Here is a 21,881-nt window from a genome sequence, read left to right as displayed (position 1 = left end):
GCAGCATTGGCTATTAGAATGAGAGTTTTGTAGCTTCCCTGTCATACACATCCCCTTAAAACTGAACAGAAATCCTACACTTTGCCAGGCAGCGCCTCTCTATTTTTTTGGTGATGCCAGCAAGAAAATGCACGTGTTCTTTAGGAGCTCAGAGGTTGGATTGCTGTTTGCAGCTCTGAGGGGCAGGCAGAGGAGGGCAAGGAAGGAAATGCCATTTATTGCTGAGCGTTGGGAGGACAGGACAATCCTTGGGGCTCTGTCACCAACAGGACGTGGGAGCTCACAGACACCACCAGTGACTTGGGGTTTGAGGACAAAGTAAGGACCAAACACACCAAGGTCAGCTCAGGCTGCCAGCACGGGCATTTTGAGATTCTGCTCTGCATTTCTGTGCTTGGAGGAGGATGGATCTGAGCTCTCACCTCGCTGTGTCCTGTGGTGGGAGCACGGAGCCCTCCTCCCAGCGCGTCCTGCGGCCGCAGCGCGCACACCGTTGCTTTTGCTGGGAGCGTTGTCTGAAGATGTAAGAAGGCATTCCCCCAGCTGTTCCCTGCTCCACAGAGCTGCTCCAGCTCGTGGGCTAATTGGTACCCCTGAGGTTCAGAGCAGAGGCAGGCACGGCGCAGGGGGCAGCTCGGCAAAGGCACCAGTTGGAGTCTCTATTATTTTCATGCATCTGATAGGAATGTGATCCCTTTGAGACCTCAGCCTATCTGTCAAACCTGAGATCAGCCAACAGGTTCAAAAGTTATTTGGGGAAGCAATGAGTGACAGAACAATTGCACAGCTCTTGGTTTTTTCCCTGGGAAACCAGGCTAGAAAAGCGCAGGAAACATAAAGAGTATTTTTTGTGCTTTACGTGGTGCGTGTAGCATGCAGAATGCTCTGTTGTTATGCTTCCACTGATCTTTTTTTGACATAAGCAATGCAGTCATTCTGTCTTTGCATCAAATAAGTCTTTGTACTACTTGTCACCAGCTCACAGTGTCTCTGTGTGTAAACTCGGTGTTTGCTATATCCCCCCCATCACAAGTGTGCTGCTGCCTGCAGCTGGGTGGTTCTGCTCCAGCTCTGGGTGCTTTAGTGTGATGCTCTGTCAGTGATACTTACTCTGGAGAATAAGAAAACCCCAGAAAATCTGAATTTTGAGGTTGAAAATAACATGGAAAGAGAGGACAAGAGCACTGGACCTGGTCACAGAGGCTTGGTGTCTCTGCGTGTCCTTCCCTTGGTGGAGGTCAAGGAAAGAAGGCACAACTGAGAGAGAAGATTGGATGAAGCGCACCGCTGCCCTGCCAACACTGTACGTTTGTGGTGCTTGGGAGACTGATGGGAAAATGAGGAATTAGGAAATGAGGACATAAAAAAAAATCTTGCTACAAGCAAGCCTGAAATTAATGTGGTTGGAAGGAAGGAATGGAAATGATTCCTGCGGTTTGCAACTGCAAGATGATGGGCTCTGCAGCTGGGACAGCAAGACATCCATGGGTAATGCACAAATCTGGGAAAAAGTTACAGTTCTTGGGCTGAATACAAGTTAGATTTTTTTTTTTTTTAGTCTACAGAAATTCTCTGTAGGTGTTTTATTTCATTTTCTGAGCATATTGATAAAGCACACTGGTTAAGGTAGCTTTCACATTATTAACATCTTCAGCCTTGTCTTTGAGCCAAGTGAGCAGTGTTTGGTGAGCTGTCTTTGGGCATTACACTAAGTGCTTTTCTACTGCAATTCTAATGGAGTGTAGGGCTGAATTTGATAGTGTTACCTATTAGTGATTAGAGAGTAAAGGGCTTTCAGTGTGTCTGTACTGCAGAGTTGGCTTTGAGTGATAAATGGGGCATTATGCATGTCATAATTTTTTAATTCTGCCTTGAAGTAATGAGATTCCCTCTTCAAATTCCTCTTTTCCCTAACGTTTTGAAAACATTTTGGAGGTATGAACGGGGAAGGAAAAGAAAGAGGAGAGAGAACGGTTTTGTTCATAAACACTTAAATTGTGCATTATTCAGTGGCACAGGCTGAACTCTGCTGGAGAAAGGTATTTCTAAATTACCAAAATATTAACACTGTAATTATTGAGCATGGATATTAGTTATGAATTATGGATCAGTCAGGTTAGCAAAGTCATGGCTGCCTAACAGAGAATGGTTTGATGGGAACGTGCAGGAAGATGATTGAGGATTCCCTCTTCATGTTTTCATAGGGTCTCCTCAGCAAAGGAGGCTCCTGCTCCCCTGCTGGTCCCAGAGATCTGTGAAAGTCCCCCAAGGGCTGGAGCATCCCTGCCTGAGCAGCACCTGCTCTGTAACAGGACAGTCTCTGTGCCAGCATGGCTTTTTGGTGTCCAGCCCAGCTGGGAGGCCCTCGGTGCTGAGCTTTGCTTGACACTGTCACCAGCTGTCACCACTGGGAAGTCCTGGCGTGCTCCGAGGCACAGCACCTGCAATGGGACTGGCACCTGGAAACCTCGTGTTCCCTGTGGGGGCTGTGGAGGGTGGCAGCAGTGCTGGAGGGTGGAGGACCAGGGCTCTAAATTAGCTAATGACCCACTGTCTTATTTTCAGAAAAGGACTTCCCATCACCACCTCTCAGTCCCCTCACTGTAAATGAAGATAAAGTCATGTCAGACCTCTGCAACGCGTTTGGTCATCCATGAAGGGAAAGCACAACCTGAAAGCATTCAGAGAATATCCCACTACACAGTGGATACAACAGGAGCTCCAGCAGTGCTCACTGTTAGGATATAGATTTATTTCTCTGTGTCTGGGTGTTGCTGTGGCATGAGGTCCTTGCCTTATTCTTCTCCAGCTCTTTAGGTTAACCCACAGCTGCTCCTCTATCAGTTTTCCAGTTTGTACCTACCCAGCTTCTTACCTTTTCTTCTGCCACATCTATTTTCTCCAGACAAACCCAGTTTTGTTTTACTTAATTTTTTTAGAGGAGGGCTGTAACATATTTGAAGTGTCTGCCACAAACTTTTGAGATTCAGTGACCTTTGTTAATCAGGAAGGAGGTTTTTTTTGAGGTCTACAGGAAGAATTAATCCTACGTAAACTGTTTGCTTTAAAAAGTCTCTTACCAAATGTGGGATTTCCCAGGTAGCCTTTGAAAGGTCAGAGGCTGGAGGCAGAAGCTGGGAGCAGCTGGAGAGCACTGCAGGAAGACAAATCCTCTCAGAGCAGGTTCAGAATTAGGGAGAGACCTGTGGTAACACGTGGCACTGGGGAGAACCCATTGTGTTTGAGAGGCTGGACTCAGGCCAGAAATTGGGAATGTTAAGGAAGCAATCCAAACTGGCACTGTGCTGCTGTACCATGCTTGCATTTGCTTGCAATATTCTCCTATTTCAAAAGCTAGTTTCTGTGCTTTCAACAAAATGTTCCTTGGCCCTACAAGACTGGAAACCATATTTGGCTGAAAGAAACCGTGAGAATTTTGGATCAGTCTTCAGTCAGCTGCTGGTACAGTCCCTTCTCCCAGGCATGCAGGGAACTGGAGTCTCTAAAGCAGACCTTGCTCTGTCAGCTCTTGGTGTGGCAGTTCCTGGTCAGTTGTGGCAGGTGGCTCCAGAGCTGCCCATGCAGACCCCAAAAAGCAGAGAGGCTTTTCCCCACAGGGGGGCTTTGTGTCCTGGATAAACACATTTGATAAAGTTCAGTTTGAGGGATTTCACAGTTTAACAACCCCCTCTCTCCTCCAGCACCTGTAGCAGTGATTATGGGACCTTCTAGCTCTAGGCTGGACCCACAGAGGAAAAAAAGTCCATGGAGGAGATGGCAGTTGACAGAAAAAGGGTCATCAATACCCTAAAGGGTGCAGGGTCCTTGCAAAGAAGAATCTTTCTCTGAATTTTAGAGAATTCTGCCAAACCCCTTGACGTGGTTTTAATGTGTTTTGCTGTACTCAGTGGTGGTTTTTGCCTGCGAGCCCTTGGAGTGCTGTGACTCAAGCTGATTTTGAGAGATGTCTCACAAATTAGGTGCAGTGCAGCGAGTCTGTGGTTTCCTACCTGCAGCTCTGTTATTCTCCTGCCTTAACTCCTGCAGATGATGCAGTGGAGCCTGTTCTCAAACTTACTTTCAAAGTTGCAAGACTTATCAAGTCTTGGCGAATAATTGCATTTGGTGTTGCAGGGAAACCCATTTGGAGGGTTTTAGCCACAGAAGCACATCTTGTGACAGAAAGGGGAGTTTTCCAGACTTCTTTGCCCATACAGGGGAAGGACACTGGTGGAGGGAGGGAGATGCCACCCCACCAGCCACCTGTTTGCAGTGTGTGCTCTTCCCTAGGGATGGATTCAGGACCTGATTCTGGCCAGTGCTCAGAGAGAGCTCACTCCAGGATGGATCAGAGCCCAGGGGCTTCTGCAGGCTCATCCTGCAGCAGTGAAATGTGGGCATTGCTCTTTCTCCCAATGTTTAAAGGACAGAGGTTGCTCTTCGAAGAGTTCATTCCCCAAAACCATTAATGGAAAAGTTATGCACTGGAAACATTTCCATCTGATCCAGAACACACAGAAAGTCTGGATATGAATGATTTAAAGACTATGAGAAAGCATAAAGATGTTAAGGTGGATTTACTACTTTGTTCAGCACATAGATTGTGTGAGGGGTCTTCAGTATGAATTAAAGAAAGGTTCCAGTCATGAGATATTACAGTTTAATTCAGGCATTAGTACAACCAGGGAGAAGACAGTAATGTATTGCACAACTGAATAGGATTTCCATACTGGATTGCACCTGTGATCTATATGGACAGTGCTGCCTGTCAGGAGGAATAATGTGATGGGGATAATAGGCAGCTGTGGAAGGATTTACCTGGAGCAAGCTCTGTCTGCTAATAGCTGGCTCATATCCCAACCTAACCGTGAGAGTTCCTTGTTACAATGTCCTGTTGGATGTGGGGGAGGATGTTCTTCTGACCTTCATCAGCCTCAAGGCATTAATGAATGGCTCACATCTGTCCCTCACTCAGGTCAACCAGCAGCACGTTGTGTGGGAAAATGTGTTTAAACACATAGGGAATTTTTTTTTAAAGGGAGTTTGAAATGTGGTGTTGTCAGTCATCTGCTGCCACACTTGTACTGAGGAGGTGGGAAACTACAGAGCCCACGTTATCTTCATTAAATTACTCATTATTCAAGTAGACCATCCCCCATCACTTTTTATTCATCCCTTCTCCAAATGGAAGATGGTACCAGTTTTCCTTGCCTCTAAAAATATTTGCAGATGGTACCTAGGCTTTTTAACTGGTGTTTTCCTTTTTGAGGTCAGGTCTGCCAGTTTCGCTCAAGGTTGGATAAACTTCCAGGCTTGGTTTTTTGAAGTGTCATTTCTTGTTCTAGTCTCTCTAGATCTTCGCTTTGACTTTTGACCGCTTCTGTTTACAGACCTGTGAATTCCTGGAGCTTTGATTTCTCTTAGAAAACCTAGAGGAAATAGAGGTGGCTGTGGGAGGGCGCTGTACCCATGCAATGTGTTCACTACAAGATTTTCTTCAGCCTTCTGGAGACTTTCTTCCTCCCTGATTTTTTTTTTTTAATTTTTTTTTTTTCCCCAGTTTAAGCATTTCCAGCAATGGCTCTGAAGTAATCCCAGTGCTCTGTCTCTTCCCATTTTTCAGCTGAGGAAGCTTTGCAGTGTGTGTTGCAGGGGCCATCAACCCTATTGCACATCAGCAGCTCCTCCGGGTGTTCACTGCTCTCTTTACAAAGAGCGTTCCCGGAGCCGTGCCGTGAGGAGTGCGGAGAACAGATGGGCCAGGGAAGTACCTTGCTCTCGGTGGGTCTGGAGAATGAACTCATTATCCAGCCAGTGGTTTGTCACACCAGCCTCATTTACCAGCGGCTGGTGTAACAAACAAAGCCTGGAAAGCAGAGCCTGGCAGGGCGTGAGCGCGGCTGCGCCAACCGCGGCGGTGCTGCTCGGTGAGCAGCTCATTGGGGATGAGGGATAGGAGCCTGGAAAGGCAGGGAGTTACAAACAGGCATCAAAAAGCCTCATAAAAGTGGCAGCAAGTGTGGCTTTTGGGAATTAAAAAATGTCACGTGGAGAGGAGGCACATTTCAAGGCTGGCTATGAGATGAATGTCCTGTTCCTTAGGTGATTCCTCCTCCAAGTATTCCCTAAAAAGGCAATAAAGCATTAACAAAACATGTTTAAAGAGCATGATGTTCAAACATAAAAAAGGACCCAAACCTTCCAGGCAGCGTTAGACTAGAGAGATAACTGAACAGCTTTCCATCTTTCTCCTCTTCAAATCCCACCTGGGAAACACCTCTGACTGTGCTCACAAGGTTGAGGATTGCAGGAGCCCTCTGTAGCTGCTGCTTTGGTTGCTGGTAAAGATATGGAAAATTTTGGCACTGGTTACTCAGAGGAATATAAAAAATGTCAGAGCTGGCAGCATTCTTGGAAAGGCAAAGTGCAGGGTGGGAAACTTTTGTTTATTCGTAGTAAAATCCATGAGGAGTATGGGGGAAATTGCTGTCTCTGGGTTACTCTGTGGGTTTGTAAGTGTGTGATTGATAGTGTGTTAATAGTATTAAGCTCCTTGCTTCAATATTATTGTTGGGAAATCTGGCTGCTCATATAATCCCAAAATTTATTATCCCAAGATTTATACAGGCAAAGCACACAGTATGAACCACTGCTGTGTGGAGTGGGGTCCTGCACCCACAAGGGGAGGTCTCATCAAATAAACACCTGACTGGCCCCAGTAACACCTCCTGTGCGGGGAGAAGTGGGAGAGCACTCCAGCTTTCAATTAGGCAGGATTTTGTGTTTTTTAAATGGCTAAAAACAACAGAAGTATGTCCCCACAGGCTGCTGCTGGGGTGTTTTGTGTTAAACTGGTGCCTGGCACAGCTGGCACGGCGATGGTGCGTAACCTTTGCAGTAGGTGAAGGGCTGGAGGCAGACAGATGTTCTGGTGTCGTTGGCTGGGATTGCACATTCCCTGCCCACACAGATGGTCCTTTGGAGCATCCTGGCAGCCCCTCCCTCCCCATGCCCCTTCCCACCTGCTGGCACTTACAGATCCAACTGAAGAGTGGCTGAGTTCTAGGGAGAGCAGGACAAAAAGATCCAGCAGCACTTCTGGCTGTGAAACAAGGCAAGCTGTGTGCAGTGCAGAGCAAGGAAGCCAACAATGACAGCTCACTCCAAAGCAGGAGCTTTCTATCCAGAATCCATTCTGGTGATTCACCAGATCATGGCATGGATGAAATTACAGGGGAATTTCTTTTTCTTTTTTTTAATGAAAGGGAGCTTTTGTCCTGCGAAGAATTAGTTGATGCTAAATTGGATTTGGTTCTTCTCCTGCGTGCTCAGCTTTATACAGAGAATAAAAAAGGGCAGAGAAGAACAAACTGACTCTGGAAATCACCTCTTACAAGCTTGGATTCAATCCTGCCAGCTTTTCCTATGGGAATGAGCCTCTCACCCACATGGAGCAGTTGAAGTTGAGATGCCCCTTTGCAGAGGCAACTGCAGAGTCTTATTAGAGCAGTTTCAGAGGGGTTTTCATCAGACTGCACTCATGCTGCATCCCAAGGGGACATCTCCCTCCTGCCTGGCTGGGACCTGACATTTACCCCCTTCCCCTCATCTCCCACCCTCTTCCTCACAGCAGGAAGGAGCAGGACTGCTGCCCGATCCCTTCCAGCATCAGCACAGGTCCAAAACTGGAAATAAATCCAGAATAACATCAGACCTCAGTGTGACTCATGTCACTCCATTCTGCAGGTCAGAGGAGTGTCCAGAAGTGAAATATAAAGCTGTGGGAACATCACTCAGCACATCAGGCTTCACTGCTTCCCTTAATGGTCTGTAGGGAATCTGCTGGGCTGGGCAGTGAGCTGGCACAGGTTGGCCTGGAATTCCTGACCTCACACTGACCACGCTGACTCCCAGCAGTAGGAAAACATAGTCATAGTTATTTTATTCTAATAAATCATACCTTGCATTTATAAAACTGAGCACTGACTCCAGCTGATGTTTGAGCTGGTTTGGGTGGAGAGTGGGAGAGCTGTCCAGCAGGGAGTTTGTCAGCTGCTGCACCATGTGGACCATCACAGCTGTTTCTGGAATAGCACTGTATCATGCAAAATATTTTGCAGGCAGGCACTTTGCAAACCCTGGAAAGTGTTTTACAGATTCTTCTGCAGAGGAGGTCGCCAGTCAGTAGCATGGTTTATTTATTTTGTTTGGTTTTCTTGGGTTATTAAACATGTTTTATTTATGGTGCATGCTTTCTAGAGAACTGTCTGCATCCGTGTTCTTAAATAAAGCATCTGCAGGTTCTGGGCTGTTGTTTGTGTCTGGGGGGCCATGCTGGTGCCAGCAGGCAGCTCCTTGGGGTCTGCAGGAGCTCTGGAGATGTGCATGGAAGTGCTCAGTGAACTGGAGAGAAGCACTGGTGTGTCTGGCTTTGTGGAGAGAGCTCCTGTGTGGCTCCCTGTGAGCCCCATCCGTGGCTTATCCCCTGTTCCACCTCAGCTCCTCACCTGCTGCACTCCTTTCCCAGGTGATTTTAGTGGAGAATCCAGAATGACTAACTCCAGCCATAATCCTCTTCAGCATAAGTGTGGAAGCAATCTCGTGTTATAAAAAACCGTGAATTTGTGTGTGTGTGAATGTTTGCACCATCTGTTCTCTTTCCTGCAGCACAGAGTGAGAATTTTGTCTCCTTTGACTCAGCTCCCACAGGTACCTGTAGTGCTGGTGTTCCCCATGTCAGTACAGATTGCAGAGGTTTTTCTCCACTAGAACGCACCAATACATGGGCACAGGTGTAGCAGTGCAGGTAGAAATCTATTCTGATAATAAAACACCCTCCTGCCTTTATCTCCTCTTGTCATCCTCTTAATTAAATTCATATTCCTAAGATGTATTCAGTTTAGGATTTGGTTTTTTTCCTACTGAGAAGCCCAAGTAGAAGGAATGATGTGCATAACGGTGTGGCCAGCTGGCAGAGCTGTACTGAAATACAGTGTCTGCATTTACAGGTTGGTTTTGTCCTAGCAATCTGCAGAGCAGCCAGTGGGCAAGGAAACCCTGCTTAAAAGAGCTATTTCCTGTGATTATTAATGCCCTGGAAGCTGAAATCAAATATTGCTAATCCATCACTCACAGTGCTTTGACACCGAGCCATCACAAGGAAAGGGAGTGTACTTTAAGTTATACTTGGACTGTAATGGGTTTTGAGAAAACTAAGATTATCATCTAGAACAAAAGTCTCCAGTTGGTGTCACAGAATGAATTTAAAACTCTTCCACTCTCCCTGGCCATGTGGGACTGCTCATCTCCACACACCAGCTGATTTCTCTGGAGCAGAGAATTTTGTAGCTGGGGCTTTTGTAGTTTATTGAAATGATCTGTAGATTTTCTGTGGCAGCTTAATTCACGGTTTTCACAACTTGGCATTTCAAGTAATTTTAATCAAATAATTTAATTCCAATTATTTTAATTAATAAATTTAATAAATTAATTTTTAGGTTTACAATTTGTTCCACGAGTAATGCAGTTTGCTGAGATTACACACATTTTCTGCAGTTTTGATTTTACTGCTGTATTCATTTAGCTCAGCAAATTTATAAAACTAATTAAACCAGAAGTACTTTTTTGATTCAAATTGTGAATGAAGAACAAGGATCTAATGTAAAATGACACTTGCAGAGAGATTAAGATCCGACTGCAACTAAGTGTTTCACAACTTAGTTTTTTAAACTAGAAGCAATTATTTTTATAGCAGATTCTTGGCATGGTTGTATTGTTTTCATGTTTTGAGATGCCAAGGGAGTGGGAGATTAGGATCTGATTCAGCAGTGTACTCCAACGTGCCTATTGGTCCTCACTGGATTTCTTGTTTGCTGAACCAGGATGGAGCTCTGGAGCCAGATCCCACTTCAGTCACCGAGGTTGTCCTGCTCCCCAGTTCTTGTTAAGTCTTGTGTCATGCAGGGAGTGAAAAGAATCTGCCATTCTCAGGCTGTCAGCGTCCAGAGGCAGCCCTGGGATTTTCCCTTGTCTCGGGAGTCCTCCCTCGCTGACAGCCGAGCTCCGATCCGGAGAGCAGGGACCGTGTGGGGCTGTTTGAACTCGTTCGATGACGCGCCATCATCGCAGCTTCAAACACCAATTACCACGTTCCAAGTGACAAATACGGAGGGGGAAAAAAAGATGATCATTTAATAAATTTCTTATGAAGGCAAATGACTCGTACATAAATCAAGCTGCTTCATTAAAGGGAGAAGTGAGCTGAACACAGCGGTGACAAAGGTTAACTCCACACTTGTGACACCAACTCCAGTGTCGCTTCTCCTGAGCTCTCGTGGTGAGTCGCTCTTGCAGCAGCACCTGTCACCATCCCCAGCTCCTCTGGCAGCGCTGGCATTTCTCATGCCACCTTTCCCACCATCAAAAGCAGTCTAAATGTTAGGAGAAATTCATAATCCTGCTTTTAAAAGAGGTGAATGGAAGACTTTGCTCTTTTTTTCCTGTGTGTATCTTGTGCGAGCCGCAGCGTTCCCAGTGCCCCCATGGGTCCTGGTCCTGCCGTTCCCCAGATCCTGGCAACACACCTGCCTCAGCTGATGTCTGTGCAGTGCTGTGAGCCTGTGCCTTTGTCTGGACTCCTATCCCCTGCCATCCCTGGGTTTTTTCCTGCTGCTCCGGGACTGATCCTTGCCCGCTGTCCTTAGTTGCAGCCATGTCTGCTGCCAAGCTGCCCACATGAAAGGTGTTTTCAGGACCCATCTCCCTCTTCTGGGCCACCATGGGCCACCCTGCGCAGTCCAGAGTGTTTGTCTGACTCTGTTTTGGCTGTCTCAAAGACAGCAATTTGGATTTTGGCTGATTTCACAAATCTCTGTGTTGTGAATACACACAGAGAGGTTGTGGGGTGCTCTCAGGGTTGGATGAGCCATCCCGGTTGTTGTCACCTCGTTTGCAAATGTCGTGGTATTGTGCTCTGTGCTTCGGGAGTTTGTGGGCAATGATGGGGTGTCTCAGCTGCTGTGAGAACAGAAAAAAAGCACAGGAAGGTTTTGACCACACAAACACAAAACAGAATAGTTTTTCCTTGCCTTCGGAGCTTCAAGAATTGATGAAGATGTGGTGGCAAAGCATTTACACATCCTCCTGACCCCATATGGTTGTTCCCCCTGCAATTCTCTGCTCACGTGTGCAGCATTCCTCTCTCCTAATTTACTTGCACCTTGAGCAGAAACAGGGCAGGCAGAGAAAGGCGGCACGAACACCAACCCACCATATGTTGTTTCTAATGATTGAGAACGGTGGGTGTGCGCAGCGCTCTCCTAACATATTCCGTGGGCCAGGGGCCTGTGGCACCACAGCTGTTGTGCTTTTATTTCCCCCAGTCCTCTCCCCTTCGCCGCCGAATTCCGCAGCCAGGAAGTTGAGGATGTTGTTGCCGTGATACGCCTTTGGAAGGCATCTCCTCTGCGAGGATGCAATTGCTGCCACTTACTCCCCTCCGAGTTACACAGCCCAGTACCAGTGCCAAGTGCCAGGGAACATGGTTACAGATGGGGAATTGCATTTTTTTTCCCCAAACCTCTGGCATTCAGTACTTTTGTTCTCATCCCGGTGGCAGAATCCACCGCATTTCCCAGATTTGGGGTTGGTCCCAGTGCACTGCTGCTTTTGCATGTGGATATCCTGCAGGTGCCTGAGAGCAGCGATGGGAAGAGACAGTACAACGGTGTCATTGCACTATTAGTTCATGTTTTATAAACCATCAGAAACCCAGAGTATAGCTCTTCTAACATCTCATTCAAGCAGGCAGTTGAAATGTACATTATTTGAAGCCCAAGAGACACGTGCTAGCATTTATAGTGACAGTAGAAATCTTCTTGTATTCCAAACTCCTCAGGAGAAACATTGATAGCTTTATTCAAAATGATGATACTCAGAATTGCTGAATCATGTTCCCAGAGCGCCCGTCCTGGAGGAATATCAGCACTGCCATCCCAGTCCTGTTTCCAAGAACTAAATAATGTCTGGGGTTTATGTGTCTTCTGCTCTGGGAAATGCATCAGGATGGTCCCAGCTCTGCCGCGGTCTCTCCTGTCCCCCATTTTTAGGGGAAGATTCACTCCTTTTCTGGTGGAAGTTTCCTTGCCCATGGCAGGGGGGTCAGAACTAAAAGGTCTTTAAGGTCCCCTCCAACCCAACCCATTGTGGATTCTGTGATTTTTGGGGACAGAAGTTGTCACTGAGTAAGTCTGAATTTTTAGCATTAGGTTGGCAGGGAGGCTTAATTACAAGCAATAAGGAGAGTTGGCCATTAAATACTTTATTCATCTCACAGTGTTTATTTGTTATATTTTTTGATACAGTGGCAAATTATCTTTCTCTGCCTGCCCTGCTCCGGGTTTAGGTGACCTTGTGGTGAATCTTGGCCATTTTATTTTCCTGAGTGCTACAGGGAGCCTTGTTTCATTTTTATGGAAGAACTCTGAGGTCTCTGTATGAGCTCCACAAGAAGTAGCAAGATTCTGCTATTACATTAAATATAAGACTTGCTATGTGTTAAAATAAAGTGGAAGTCTGCATTAAAGTGGCACAAGGCAGAAATTAACCTCATATTCTGAAAGAGGTACTGATGCCATGCAGAAAATAGTCTATTTGGAGATCATTCTGCTGATATTTTACTCTGCTGTATCCTTTTTCTTTGGGGGGGGGAGGAAAACAAGCTCTGAGTGGCTGAGTTCATTTTCTCCTGCTGCTGCTTTTTTCATTGAAGTCATCATAATCCTCCATTTGTGACATCAGAGTTGCTGGCTAGCAAGATAATTATGATTTCACAAACTGAAGATTATGACCTTCAAATGAGGAAGGCACAGCGGGGAGGACAGATTCCTAAGCAACAGCCATCAGATATTTGTGAAATATTTGCGAAAATGTCCTTGCAGTTTAAAAAAAAATGAGGGAGAGAGGGCAGGAGGGAAACATCCAAAAAATATTATCAGCAGAATGAGTTGCCAGCCAGCATTTTTTTTCCCCAGCTTCTCCATTTGGTGCCCATGATTCTCTAACCTGTCTCATTTAGCCTTAATGAACACGAGACATTTTTTTAGCATGCCATATGTCCTTAGGAAAAAAAAAAAGCATCCAAATAACTTATTTTTTACGTTCTGACTCTACCCAATCATGATTTACATTTTGCACAGTTTGATGCCCATCTGCAACGTCTTTATCATCAGAAAAGGTAATAAGAAAGGGAGGAAAAAAAACCACAGGAACATGTTGAACGGCTGACACAAGAAAACCTGGTTGGGAGAAAATGACTTTTGTCCCTGTGTCAATAAACAACTTGGAAAATGGGTTGGAATTGTGGCTCCAGGGGTGGGGTCAGCTCCTGTATCAGCAGTGGCTTGAGAAGAGCCCCAGCAGTTTTTGGGCAGTCTCTGGGAGTGTCTTGCTCTGTCAGGGGTGGTGAGTGGTCCCTCGAGGGAAGAGGACGATGAGGAGCAGCCATGCATCCTGAAAATGAGCCCAGCCATGCCTCAGCTGGATCCTTATTTATAATTATGGGACAAGCTGTTCAATGACCACAAACTTTCCCTGTCGAAACCTCCTTGCAAATATTCCATGCTGAAAAGGTGGAAATCCTTGAAAGGACATAGATTCCTCTTCCATCCTCCCTGTCCTTAAAAACACCAGAATCATCTATTTTAACCTTGGAGCTTGGCAGGAGGAGGAGGCAAGGAAGGAGTCACCAGAGCGAGGTCCCAAATAGCTCCGGTGGCCCATTTTCAGTGTGTGGCTTGGGGCCTGACGGGGTCTAAGGCAGTTCCAGGAAGGTGCAGATGGATTGGGCCTCTCTCATCCTCACGTTCTGCTGAGCACGACGCGGGGCCTCGCGCTCAACGACTGCAACAAATGATCACAATCAATTACAGTTAGGAAACAATCAACATTTCCCAAACAAACCTCCAACCGTAGCCATCCAAATTAGCCACATCAAGCCACAGGAGAGATGGGGTATGCCCAGGCCAGAGGTTTGGCCTCTCTGTAGCCCCGTCCTGGCTTCCCCGTGATCCCACACAGAGCAGGGTGTCAGATGCAGGAGCAGGGCTCTGGTAGCATCCCAGTTCCCATTTTTCTTCCTAATGTCTTCTAAGATCTATTTTTTCCTTTAGTTGCCTGAGTCACAAAATGTCTCCTAGCCGTTGTCTGGAGTGGTACTGGTTCAGGAATGTTTCATTTTGATAACAGGAGCTGATGGGAGCTATTCCAGGCCAACAAGGCCTTCAGTTACTTCCTCTGGGGTTCTACAAAGTCAGGATCAAAAATGGGTTGCAGTAGTCAGAGCAGCTGCCAAGGGTTTATGACTTACAGATTTCTTAAATTCAGCAGGTGGCCAAAAAAAGCAGCATTTCTTATTGATGTGACACACAGAAGAGAAATTCCTGGTGTTACCATTAGCTCCCAGTGCTCCACTGGGATCTGAGGAGTGATGGGAGGCAGGGGACTGTGCTGGAGGAGCACTTGAGGGACTATGGCATGGACAATGCACATGGAATCACAGAATGGGTTGGGAGGAACCTCTAAAGGCCATCTAGTCCAACCCCCTGCCATGAGCAGGGACGTCTTCAACTGGATCAGGTCACTCAGAGCCTCATCCAGACCATGAAAGTTTCCATGGATGGGGCTTCCACTTCTCTGGGCAACCTGTGCCAGTGTTACCAAAGCTTCCTCATATATAAATTAACCTGAGTGAGGCTCTGTCCAGGTTTCTTGACACTGGGGATAAAAGTCAGGATTTCTCCATGGGTCAAGAGCTCCTCCATGCAGCCAAAGTCACATCACTCTGTAAAATAGGGATGTGATACTTTTATGTAGTTCTGAGATTTAAGAATACTTTCAGTGCAGGTGATGTACTGGGGCTATTCCAGAGCAGTCACAGCTAATGTAACTTCAGCTTGGAATGCTGGATACCCCAGTGTTGTCATGAGGGCTGCTTTGCAGAGCAGAGAAAGAGAGCTGTCTCCATGTTGCCAATTTACAGTCAAAAGTACAAATCCAATCCAAATCCTTCTGTCCCAGTTGAATCCACAGCAAAGTGCTTGTGATCAAGATACACCCTAAATAACTGTTTGTATAAAATATTTAGTGACTAATTTCTCATTACAGATGCTTTAGGAAACGCTGTAAACTGCTTGCAGACAATTGAAAAATTAAAATAAAGGGAAATATTGAATATGTTATTCAGTGCACGTGATTTGACCAGCTTTAGGAACTGCAGATGAGACAGAGCATCTGGAGTGAGTAGAGAATTAGTAGAGAATTAGTAGAGAATAGAAAGGAGCAGCAGTACCATGCCAGGTAGCACAGGAACAAGTTGTATGTATCAAAACAGAATTAATGTAAAGTTATAGCTTGAAAACATTGTGGTTGGAGTGAGAACCAGGTGCAGAAGTGACCCACTGACCTCCCTGAGCCTCTCTCATATGGCTGGTCCTGCTCAGAGCAATAGAGGTTAATTTTTTTTCCTAGTTACTAAACAAAAAACTCCATTTACTTCTTCAGTTTCACTTTCTGCTAAAGACTGTGGCAGTGAACTGAAAAAACAACAGAATAAATAATACAGACAAATACATGGAGCAGTCCAATTACCATTTTCCCCCACTGAAACTGCCTTTTAACAACTACATCTTCTGACTGACAGCTTATTAATACTAATTACATTAGATATATGCAACATAACTAGTGCACTGGTACTTGCAATTATCTTCCCTTGTCTTCATTCCTTCCCCTGTGCTCCCATCCTCCCTTTTCATGCCCCATAACCAGTACCTGGAGCTGCAGCTCAGAGCCAAAGGAGCAAAAGCCTCGCATTTCTTACACGGGCAGGAAAGGCCACAAAATCGTGTGTGTTTGTTTGTGATGCTGTGTGGGTGCTCACTGAGGGGAAATTCCAGCCTTGGCAGGGGTGGAAAATGCTTGGAATGTTTGGGGGAATTCTCTGTAGAAGTCCTGAGAACTTCCTGTGAAGGTCCTATGAAGTTTTAGTAGTTGGACTCAATGATTTTGGAGGTCAGACTCAACGATCCTGGAGGTCTTTTCCAACTTCAGTGATGCTGTGATTATATTCCACGATTCCAAGTTCCATTGGAGGTCCTATGAAGTTCTTGTGGAGGTGCCACACTCAGGCTGACACACCCTGGTTTACACATAATTTTCACAGCTTTTCCAGAGGTCAGTGTAACCCCAGAGCTGATCTTGGGGAATCTGTGTGCTGGGTTGATCCAGGCTGGCAGTGGCTCCCCACTACCCAGACCTCACCACCCAAACCCAACACGATCTGCAGCAGCTTTTTGGGAGAGCTGAGGTTGGAGCAGCACTGACTGAGCCAGGTCCTTGCTCAGACCAAGTCCCCAGCACTGCCTCAGCTTTGTTTTAATCCCTGCTTAATGAACTCTCAATTGCTTATGGAAATCAAAGCAGCAGAGACACTTAAAGGTTATTTATAATTCCTGGAAACGTTATGAAATCAATCATTCCAGCCTTTACAGCTTCTACAGTGTCATTTCGATCTCTAACTTTTTACATTATATTGCTATAACAGCTTATGTAAGAAGACAAATATGTTTTGATTTTATTTTTAATATAAGCTTGCTGATTGCTAAAACATCTATGACAGTTGACATGGAAATCAGGCAGGTTTTGATTAGGCTTTTCTAATATGTAAATGTGTGTAAATTAGTTTTATATATATTTTTTCTTTTTTTTCAAGTTCTATTTAAAAAGCAGGCAATAGTATTGGAAACTGAAGAGCAAGCCTGAGAGGAATGTTCATGTGAGACTGACTTTGGGATGTCCTGAATGGTGGAATAGCTAAATTTTGGGGTCCTTGTCACCTCTCTTTTCAGTTTCAGCCTCAAAGAGCCAAACTGAGGTTTCCAAATAGCAAGTTTGCTCTTAGGGAGCATCTGCCACCTTCTCCAAATCCCACAGCTTTGGCTCACAGGACAAACAAAAAGCCAGGATGGAGGAGTTGGATCCAAACCTCCCCTTAAAAGGGGAGGTGTGGCTGGAGGTTCTCATGCCTGGTCAATCTGCAGCCTTGGACCTCCCAGTTGTGTTGTGCCCTGCTGGAATTTATGTTCAGTGTGATGGAGTTCAAGGCTCTGTTAATTCACCTGGGTTTTTTTTCATCTTTTGAAGTAAATTAACAGCTATTTCAGCAGTATTGTGGTAAATCTGTAACATTTATTTTGAAAAGGAGAAAGAGCTCAGAAGATTACCAAGGTGTCCAGCTGTGATAATATTACCTGCCTTGTAAAGTGCCGTAGGTGACTCTGAAGATGTAAAGCAAATTGAGGATTACATTAACTTCCTCCTGACTTGCTCAAATTATTAATTCAGTATCACCAACTATCAAATAGAGTAGGGTTATTATTTTTTTAAGTATAAATGAATAACTGTGATACATGGCAGAGTACTGCCTGCAAATAATTAAAACCTGTTTTGATTGTATCTGTAGTAGAGGTTGTTATGTCTTTTTCTGGGGTTTTTTTTGTGTTTTCTCTATAATACAAGATTATAGCAGCCTGCATTCACATTCAGCTTAAATAGGCAGAGGAATGAGTACTGCATAGCAATGTGACTTTGTAATAGAATAGTTTTACCTTGGAGATTCACAAGTTGTTTTCAATCTCTTTGCCTCACTGCAGGGCAGATTTGTTACATGTTGCTCAGGGAGCAAAGACCCTGTTCACATCCAGAGCTGGTCAGTGGCAGAACTGGAAACACGATCCCCCTTTCCAAAACACTTTAGTCTAAAGCACCACTTGCATTTTTGGAAAGCTAATTCTCCCTTTTCCCAAAGAGTTTGAGTGGTTTATCAGTTCCATATATAGAATAAATGTACATGTATAACACTCCTTGACAGCGTTGGAAGGTGCTCTGCTTGGCTTCTCTGCATGCAGGCATTCCTTGGAAGGGACTTGCTGATTCAATCTGCACAATTTTAAGGGATGCCACTGCTGGGTGAGCACTTGAGCAGTGTCAGTAATTGTTTTCCTTCCTCTTCCCAGAAGCCTGAGTTCCCAGGGGCTGTGGGAAGCATTGCAGGGCTGGTTCTTGGAGGACATGGCAACTGCAGTGATCAAGAAGAGGATGTTGACTCACAGCTCATATTAGCAAAGCTGGAGTGGATGGCACAAAACTGTATTTAAATCTTTTTCAGCTCTCATGTTCAGGCTGAAACATTTTTCTCTGGTGGAGACGTGGCCTTATTGATTACTCATTATTCCTTAACCTTGATACACTGGGCCAGGGAGTAGAAAGAAAAGGTGGGAATGGACAGGAGTGACTATTACCCACCACAGTGCATAAAACAGTGGTTTTGGGATGGATCCTCCCCAGTCAGAGCAGCTCACGCCAGACACCTGAGCTCCTGCAGTAGCAGCGAGGCAGGAAAGGGAATGAAAAACTCACCCAACAGATTACAATTATCTGTTGGGGCAGAACCCTGCAGTGTCTTAGCCCCAGGATGGATACAGAAATATATTTTGCAGTTCAGGTTCCCTGTTGAGTCAGGCTTGGGTGGTCCCCGTTTGCAGGGCAGGGTGTAGGATGCTGCAGTCAGTGCTGCAGTCCCCTGCTCTGTGATGCTCCCAGCACAGTGAGATCACTCTTTAAATTCCATTCCCTCTTCCATTAATCAGGAGCAATTTGAAATCGTAAGAGCACTGTAGCATTTCTGTTAATCAATAACCAACGGAGCTATTAATTTTCTACTAATATATTCTTCTTTAGTGTGCAGGGAGTGAAAAGTCGTCGATTACCTGTGCTGATCCTACCCAGTGCCCACGAGGGTCAGTGCAGAGGTTTCCCTGGAGTGTCTGGGGGTGCTCTGAAATGCCCCATAGGTTGGTGAGAGATGCAGGAAAAGCAGGAACTCTGAAACCCCTCTGTTTTATCACTTTTATCATTATTGCTGTTTTATCACTTCAAGACCTCTGTTCAAGTCCTCACTCCCTGTCTTGCAGCAGGATGTCAGCTGAAAAATTCAACACGTATGAAATTTTGTAGTAGCAGAGCTTTGATAATGAGTTTAACAAACAATTAGCTGCAGTACCTCTTTGTTTTACAGAAATACAATAGTTGATGAACTTGCTATGCCACAATTAGGAGCTCATTGGCAAACAAAATTCAAGGGTAACAAATACCTTAAGGGGATGTTTTTAGGAGTATTTAATGAAATAATGAGATCAGAGGAGGATCAGTGAGGAAATGTAAATTCCTAGAGATACTGCACACCTCCTGCAGGACCAGGGACAAGGCAGGGTCTGGAAGTCAGGACTGAAGCTCACTTTATTTGCCAGGCTTTGCATTCACTTACAAATTTTAGTTCTTTCCCTGTCATGAGAAATGGCACTGTATCCCCATTTTATTTTTCCCAGCTACTAAAATCCATATTGTTTTTCTATTCTGTTATTTAGTTTGAAGGTTTTAGAAAAAAGGACACATTCCTTTTGCTGTTGCAAGATGTATCTCAGAAAACAGCTTTTTCATTTGTTTTAATCTGTTTTTTTAATATATTTTTCAGTCTCATTGAGGAAATAATAATCCTAACAGAAGTGCTCCTGGGCTGCTCACAAAGCAACAGGAGATGCGCTCCATGAGTCCATGTACTCCATCCAAGAGTGTTTCTAGGAATTTTTTGCTATTGTTTCTATGCTTATTTGAGATGTCATTTTCTGTGGTTAACTCACCTTGTCTCCAGAAATCCATCCCTCATTCTCTTTGTAATGGATAAAGCAATAGGACAAAGACAGCTGGTTTTTACCCTTGTCCTGAGAAAAACCTTTTAGAAAATGATAATGGGCTCCTAACAAATGAGAGAACTGGTTATCATTGGGGAGAATTAATCTCTGCCTTGATTGAAAACACCTATGCCAAATTATGAGCTACAGTATCCATCTGCTTGCTGTTACCCAGCAATATAGATTTATTGTGACATTTTCGAGAAGGAGTAAGAAAACATATGAACAACTGTTGTGGTTCATTAGCCCTTTATTGGTAAAACGTGGTGCTCAGGGCCGTGAGAGGTGCAGGGAAAGACAATCCTTTGGTTGAAATCGTTGCATTCACAGGGCTGTGGAGAGCATTCCCAAGGACAAGCTTGCAAATGAGCTGCTGCTTTTTGTTCCCTGACTGTGAGGTTGGTTTTTTTTGGTCGAAAGTGAGGCGATTCAGCTCCAGGGGATGGGAGAAAAGATTGGGGCACATCCAAAGCCCTCTGAGCAGCAGCTGCTCTGGACACCAGTCCCTCATCCCAGTGTCAGGCAGGTAAAACAACTTCACCTTTCCTGCAGATCCTTTGCTACCAGAGCTGGAGAGGGCAGTCAGTGTCTCCTGCTCCTTCAGAGGCAACCTGGCAGAGCCAGGGAAGCACCACCAGGATCCTGCCTCCCCTGGTATTTGCTGTTTAGTCTCTTCTTCCAGTTGTCACCATCAGAAGCCCTTCATTTGTGGCAGGTGTCTATGAAGGAAAATCCACCCGTGTTGTCACTTTCTCACAAGTATTTATTTTTAATCCACTCTGGGGGGCTGTTCCACAGCTACAAGCACACAGGCTGTTGATTTATTTGCAGTTAAGGCTCTCAGAGTCAGGATGTTAAAGCCTTCTAAAGCCAACTCCCATTTCATATGGGAGAACCTTTGGAAATGCACTTTAGGTTTATGACACTGGCTTGGCTTAATTTAATTTACAGTTCACTTAACCAATTATTCAAAATACCAGATGTGACAGACAGGAGATTCAGCTGAAATATTACCTCACAGGCACGTTCAACACATAGAATCTGCTCTCCATATGGGAAGGTACAGAATGTCCCCCCATCCCCATCCAAGAGCAATCAGTTTGGTTTTGAAAGGAGAGTGAGGCTGAGTGGGAGACGAGGTCCCTTATTTCTCCTGTAACCTTTGCAGCAGCTGATGTGAGAGTCTAACCCGAGCTCTGTTGCATGAGACAAAATGTGAACTTCTAAAAGTGCCAGAGGCAAAGGATTTGTCATGTGTAAAACATTTGCTGCTTAGTATTTGCTGATGTGTAGTAGTAATTCTTAGCAACTGTTGGAAGTACAGTAAAGGCAGACAATAAAATAGTGGCAGGAACGTGGAACACCCCAGATTTTTGAGAGAGTGTCTCTTCTGGTGGCTGGGACTGTCTTTGTGAAGTGTTGGTAAAAGTGTGTGTAGGTTGCAAGTACTCGCTGACTTTCTCATGGAATCGCGGAACGGTTTGGGTTGGGAGGGACCTTAAAGCTCATCCAATTCCATGCTGTGCCGTGGGCAGGGACACCTTCCACTATCCCAGGGTGCTCCAAGCCCCGTCCAAACTGGCCTTTTGGACACTGCCAGGGATGGGGCAGCCACAGCTGCTCTGGGCACCCTGTGCCAGGGCCTCACCACCGTCACAGGAACAATTTCTTCTCAGTATCCCATCTATCCCTGCCCTCTGGAAGTTTGAAACCATTCCCTCTTGTCCTGTCACTCCAGGCCCTTGGCCAAAGTCCCTCTCCAGCTCTCTTGCAGCCCCTTTGGGTACTGGAAGGTGTCTCCAGAGCCTTCTCTTCCCCAGCCTGAACACCCCCAGCTCTCCCAGCCTGGATCCATAGGGGAGGTGCTCCTGTGGTCATTGAGCCAGGGGAAGGTACAGGTGCTTTGAGAGCTGGTCCTTAGAAGTGGCAGTGGCTACCAGGTATGAACAGAAGAGTCCCAGCAGTCTCTTGAGGCCTCTCTCCTTGTCTCTCACCCCTTGCATTTATCCTTTGGAGCAGGTTGATGTGTTTAGTCAAAACACGAGCAATGGAGACATGATTAATTCCAGGAGCACCTCT

The 21,881-nt window shown here is 45.5% G+C and overlaps 1 protein-coding gene across 1 annotated transcript in view; it reads left to right on the top strand.

Annotated features, from left to right (window-relative positions):
• Positions 1 to 1,033: 1,033 nt before the first annotated feature.
• DAB1 (DAB1, reelin adaptor protein) overlaps positions 1,034 to 21,881 on the top strand; it is a 210,696-nt gene continuing 189,848 nt past the window's right edge. Inside the window, exon 1 of the mRNA XM_017733495.1 lies at positions 1,034 to 1,488. The gene's annotated coding sequence lies outside the window, so the exon portion shown is untranslated. The remainder of the gene's footprint in view (positions 1,489 to 21,881) is intronic.

Source organism: Corvus brachyrhynchos, unplaced genomic scaffold (genome assembly GCF_000691975.1).
Source record: "Corvus brachyrhynchos isolate BGI_N302 unplaced genomic scaffold, ASM69197v1 scaffold34, whole genome shotgun sequence".
NCBI classification, from domain to species: domain Eukaryota; kingdom Metazoa; phylum Chordata; class Aves; order Passeriformes; family Corvidae; genus Corvus; species Corvus brachyrhynchos.
Note: the sequence above shows the minus strand (reverse complement) of the source record. Positions and strands in the feature narration are given on the sequence as shown.